Below are 6,000 nucleotides of genomic sequence, written 5' to 3'. Positions count from 1 at the left end.
TTACCACTAAAAGTAAAGCATATCTGGTGTTCGTGGAATGCTACCATTATAGGTGTTACCTGATTTTCCACTCTGCTCCCTAAATTGTATTCGCAATTGGCTCATTGTTGTGTATTTTCAATACTCCAGTTGGATCATTAAACCCAAAATGCTGGTTGCACAAAGTATTCCATTCATACTGTAAAAAGCTGGCATGCTTGATTTTGAGAAGGAAAATGACAGAAATTGACTTGCAAAGAAAGGTATTCTCACTTGACAGAGAAATGCTTTCAGAGAACCTTGACATGCAGGGATGTCTGTAAGATGGATTAAAAAAAGTAAAAATGGCAGTCCAATGGTGTGATTGAAGTTCCATCTGTTTTTTTACATGCCTTGATCAACCAGGGCTGTGATTCTCACTTTTAGGACCATCCCCTGTAGGCATCCTTCCTTCCATGTTTCACTTTGCTCACTAATTTCCTCAGGAAAAGGCAAAAAATATATTAAAACAGTCTGAGATTGATCTTCCCAAGCAAAGCTGTGACTACTAAAGGGTAAAATATCCTTTACCTATTTGCATTGTTACTTTTGGAACTTGGCCAGACAAGGTGACAAATCACAAATCCTTTTGAGGATTACATCAGCAGTAAATAACACAATTTGCCATCAAGAACATTAACCTATTCCTTTTTTTAAAAAAATCATTAAATTCCTTAAGGAAAGAATAAAAACGTTCCTCATCAGTCCATTGAGTCAGTGCAGAACCAAAAATTCTGTTCAATCAAAAAAAAACCAGTCTCTCTCTCTCTTTCTCTCTCTCTCTCTCTCCCTCCCTCTCCCTCTCTCTCCCTCCCTCTCTCCCTCCCTCTCACTTTATATTAAAAAAAGCTAAGTCACTTCCCATCATAACCAACCCAGCAATGCAGGTTAATACTGGACAATGTTGTGAAGAAAGTCTATTCTTTCCCTCCTCCTGCTCAAGCCAGAAATCCCTTTTCTGCCTTCTTTCCAAAACATGCAATCTTCCCTTCCTTTGTTCTCTATTCCCAAGTCAAGCTATACTTGTGCAATGTTCCGAGTTCGCTTGAGGAGAAGCCTGACATTCTTGCTTTGGGAAAAACTCTTACGGTGTGTATCATTTCCATTTTTATTATTCTGCTTGCTTCATTTGTGGCTGGACTGTATCTCTATTCTTTTTGAAATTCCCTGCTTCCTGGGTATTTCTTTGAAATGCTCTTTACTCCTTTTCTCACTGAACTGAATGCAGCATATTTCCCAGGGATGGATACCTGTTTTACATCTCTGTTATCCCACAAACTGTTATGTATAAACTGTTGGATACCACGTGATTATTTGATTGTCATATTTGCTATTCACTTCAAGTATTCTTTAACAAATTGTATTAACTGGTTATGAATTCTAGATTCATTTTTGAGCTTTCAGAAAACATAAGCCAGTTCAATAAATGTAGTGGGAGGCCCCAATATATTACACTGGAATGTCAAAAGAAAGACTTCAGAGAGGATTTTGTATCTTATTTATGCATTCTGACATGTTCTGTTATGCTCCATTTCTAAATATCTGTCACATGAATGCTAGCAGTTTCTTTTATTCCCTCTAGTGAGTAACATCAACATGACTTTGTTCTTCATGATTTTAAGTAAGGAGGTCACTTTGCAGAAAAATAAGCAAAGCTGAAGCAATTGATCTTCATACTTCACATGTCATTCATTACTGGAAAAAAAGCATGTCCTAAATGCAAGCAAAGTGGAAAAAATTCAAAAAATACCTTTTGAATGTCAGATTTTATTATATCTAGGGATTGTCATCTTTCATTTGAAATTCCTTCCTGCTATTTGTACATACACATACAGATAGTTCTGGTTTAATAATCATAATTGGGACTGGCAACTCAGCCGCTAAATGAAGTAGTTGCTAAGTGAAAGGGCTAAGTGTGCTTACAATTTTATTTTCTTTGTTTTGTAGATTCTCAACGTTGTAAATGCAAGGATGGGGTGTAAAGTTATGTTTTCATTGCTGTTGTCCCTGGGAACAGTCCTTGTCCAAGGTGGTTGCTCAATGAGGACTTAATGTATAAAATTTTGAAATGTGAAAGATAGTCTTATAATAAACTTGGTAAGGTGCTAAAGTCTGGCTAACTTCAAGCAATAAATAAATAAACAAAGCAAGAAAGCAAGCAGGGCCGTCACTTCGTGTATTCCATTAAATTAACATTTATCTTGTAGTATTCAGGGCTTTCAAAGGTTAAATGAACACAAGAGCATTGGGATGGGTATGCAAGAAATGCTTCTCCAGCATGGGTTAGATAAGCAGGTTACATTCTCTTTAAGATAGGAGCTTTGGATTCTATTGAGTTAATAGCCAGTAGAGTAGGTGTGTACAGATCATCCTTCTAATAGACAAGCTCTTCAAACATAGAAATAAAAATAATAGCTGAAAATATGCATTATGTGTGGCTAAAATCAAATGATAGGTTTTCATCTTACTGTGTGTTGGCAATACAAATATAATTCCTTGATTTAAAATCTAATGGGACATTGTGACTATTATTTTTGTTCACACTGTTATATTTTGCAATCATATCAGAAATTAAATCACATCATCAGATTGAATACTTTTGTGGCCAATCCTTATAACACTTCTCCACTTATAATCAGTGTTTATCCACCTATCCCACTCCCAAGGGACAGAGAAGGTTTTTTTTAGGAATGAATGACAGATCTTGCACTTTGAAAATAAACAAAGGTAAGGTGAGGTCAGTCTAATCTTATCATGACTCCATTATATCCATTCCATGCTGCTTATAGATGTGTCGAGATATACATTTTCTTGGTCATCCATTCTTCATCAAGGCATCAACCAGAAGGAATCACTTTCTTTGCAGCTTCAGATCCACATCAATGGTTTCCAAGATGATCAGATTTCATAGCAGATCAATCAGCTTTATAAATCCCTTTAATGGCTCTTGCACATGTCAATCTGCTTCTGATTAATTAACTATTCATCCTTATTTCTCATGCAAATCAATGGCCCACTAAGTTTGAGAATCTAAGCATACTTATCTGAGAGAAAGGCATAATGAAAATAGTGGTGTTTTTTTTTTCCTGAGCATGCATTCTTAGCTCTGTAGGATGTTACAGTTAACATCCAACAACCGTCCTACACTTTGTGGAAGAAAATCAATTGATGCATCAGTCAAATAAAATGTAAGAGGGATTTAAGTTTATCCAGTTTTGCACTCTAGTAATAAATCAGAATAAATTTAACAGGACTCGGGTCTTCAAACCTCAGAAACATGGGCGTGGTGATGATATAAATGCTGCATAACAATTTTCAAATGCACAGCTTAAGTGCATGAATAGAGCAGGAGAAGGACAAATGCATTAATGGAAACACGAACACTAAGAGTACACTGCTCGTATAATACTTTTGATATGTAGGTCATGATGAGTAATCTGTAGCATTCCAGATGTTTGTGGAACTGCAATAGGAAACATAATGAATTATGAGGGATTCTGGGAGTTGTTCAGTAACATTTAAAATTCCATGGGTTGTCTATATTAATGCAGAGTTCCTTCCTGTGGCCAGGAATCCAAGATATCCCATATTGGCAATAATACACCAATCTGTGGTTGGCCAAAGGGTATCTAGTCTGTCAGTATATAAGAAATTATAAGTTGGGATAGCCATAACAAGTCAGACAATGGGAACTTCTTTGGTGACTAAGAAATAGCACTTGTTGTGAGCCATGTCAGACAGCTGGTATGTATGTATAAATATAGAGCTTTTGTCATTCTGAGTTATGATGGTTCTGGCTTCTACTTCTTGTACTTGCTACCATGTTGCAAGAACTGCATGGTATTGTATACATGCATCATGTTTTATATTATTGTATATAAAGATTCTTCTATAAATGAATCCTGCTGAATTATTTATTTGTGTGATGGTTGGATTGCTGTAAACTATGACATAGTCTGCATGTTTTCAAAAACTCAGAACTGTTACTGCAATAGCATATACTCATTACTTTTTAAAAACATATTTGCTATGTTTGCAGGTCTATATTTTAACCATCGTATGTGCAGTTATGTTTTAATTGCTGAGGGCTGAGTAGACATGAAAATGAAGTGATAGGAAAATGCTGAAATGTTCAGTCTTGGGAAAGGAGCTTGTGTACCCATACTATTTCTTATTTTATTTACAAACAAAGAAATAGCATCACCAAAATCCAGTATACTTTTCTGATGAGTTTTTAAGATTACCCATTTCATGTATTCACAACTATGTATACACTTATACTTATTATCTTGTAAACAATTGGCAAATCAAATAAATAAATAAATAAATAAAATGAAAAGTCCAAAGGATTACAGAAATAGACCTGTAAAACTGCATGCGATCCCCCAAATTCCATGTTAACTGTTCTTCCTTTTGTTGTTATATTAGAATGTCTCTTTTATATTTTAGAGGATTGATCTTTCTCTGCTCCTACATAATTGTAAGTAATAGCCAACCCATACTTTTCCTAACATGGATGCTCATTAGTCTACTGTACCATACACATTAAAAATGAATATATTGTCAGGCCCATTGTCCAAGAGGGAAAATATATTTATGCTCTTATTATGGTTTTGTTTTTTGTTGTTACAATTCTTATTGAAGTCAGATACAAAAGCTTATCGGTGATTTAATTTTGAAATCTTCATAGAAGTTGCAATGAAGGGATGGAGAGGGCCTTGTACTATACACCATTGTGTAAATATTCCAAATAGTAATGTTATCTTGGATTGTATTCATAATTGTTTATTTTAAATAATAAATTACGTATTTTACATTTCTTGAGTTGTTGAGGCTATATTAGGATTTTTAAACTAGAGTTAATTTTATTCTGGAAAGTCATTCACCAGAATTAATATAAAATATTGAACAAGCAGGTTTATGAAGAAAACCATGTCAGATTTTAATTTTATGTTGTGAAGAGAACTTATTTGAATTTGCTCATTTGTCTCATGCTCCCTATCCCGCTTATGTCATGTCTATTACCATATATTATTTATTGTAATTGTAAATATTAAATTACGTTAAGTGCAGTAATGAAAATATGGTTTATAAATATTGTAAAAATAAACAATCACTAAGTATCAATTGACTGGATTTATTATTGCAAAATGTTTTTTAAAAGAATCCTAGATACCATTTATTAAAACTAATTTTGATCTAAGATCTTGAAGAGAAAGTAGCATTAACTTATGTTTTTTTCCCATTGTGATATATCCCAGAATATTTAAGCTTAAGTATAGAATTAAACAGTTGTATGGCATTCATTAACTGCAAGTGATCACTTAAATGGAGCTTTCTGAATTCTTTTGCACACCTCTTAATTTTGTTCTCTCTTGCCAATATTAAATATTACATAGATGCCTACAAGTAACCATGGTGATGGAAAAATGATGAGACATATGTACAATAATGTCACGCTGCAAATCCTATCCTTTTGAATGTTCATCTTGACATTAGAATTTAAGTTATGCAGTTTGCATTGTGATGCCAGCCATTTTTTAATCACTTGTTGCCCCTTGTTTCCATATATATTATGGAATACACTGGCCCTCCAACAGATATACATAACAATGGCATAAATTTAGTCAAGAAAGGGATGTCAGCCATCTTAAGGCCTGCAAGCACAGAGCAGAGGCCTTGACTAAATTTATGCCATTGTTTTTATTATGAAATGAGTAAGATAGGAAGGCCCTTAAAAGAGGATGATAGTGGGGAGAGAGACATAAATCAGAAGAAGTCTATCATTATGAAAGATAGATCTAAGTTTATTAACATTATTGGAACTAAAGAAGGTTAATATATTGTGAAAAATGATCTCTTAAGACTTGCTTTTTTCAATAGATGAGGGGCTGCTCTGTACATATGCTAAGGGGTTGATACATAAAGGGGTCTCTCTTAAACTCACTGGGAAACCCCAACTTGTAGGGATAATTCTATCAT

General features: G+C 34.2%; 1 long non-coding RNA gene across 1 annotated transcript in view; it reads left to right on the top strand.

Annotated features, from left to right (window-relative positions):
• The first annotated feature begins 968 nt into the window (after window positions 1-968).
• The window catches only part of LOC148130408 (uncharacterized), a 44,949-nt gene continuing 39,917 nt past the window's right edge, over window positions 969-6,000 (top strand). Inside the window, exon 1 of the long non-coding RNA XR_015749765.1 lies at window positions 969-1,107. This is a non-coding gene — a long non-coding RNA (uncharacterized LOC148130408). The remainder of the gene's footprint in view (window positions 1,108-6,000) is intronic.

The sequence above is a fragment of the Notechis scutatus genome, chromosome 5 (assembly GCF_049901735.1).
Source record: "Notechis scutatus isolate UNSWTSFEM ecotype Mainland chromosome 5, rNotScu1.2, whole genome shotgun sequence".
NCBI classification, from domain to species: domain Eukaryota; kingdom Metazoa; phylum Chordata; class Lepidosauria; order Squamata; family Elapidae; genus Notechis; species Notechis scutatus.
This window is presented reverse-complemented; position numbering and strand designations above follow the sequence as displayed.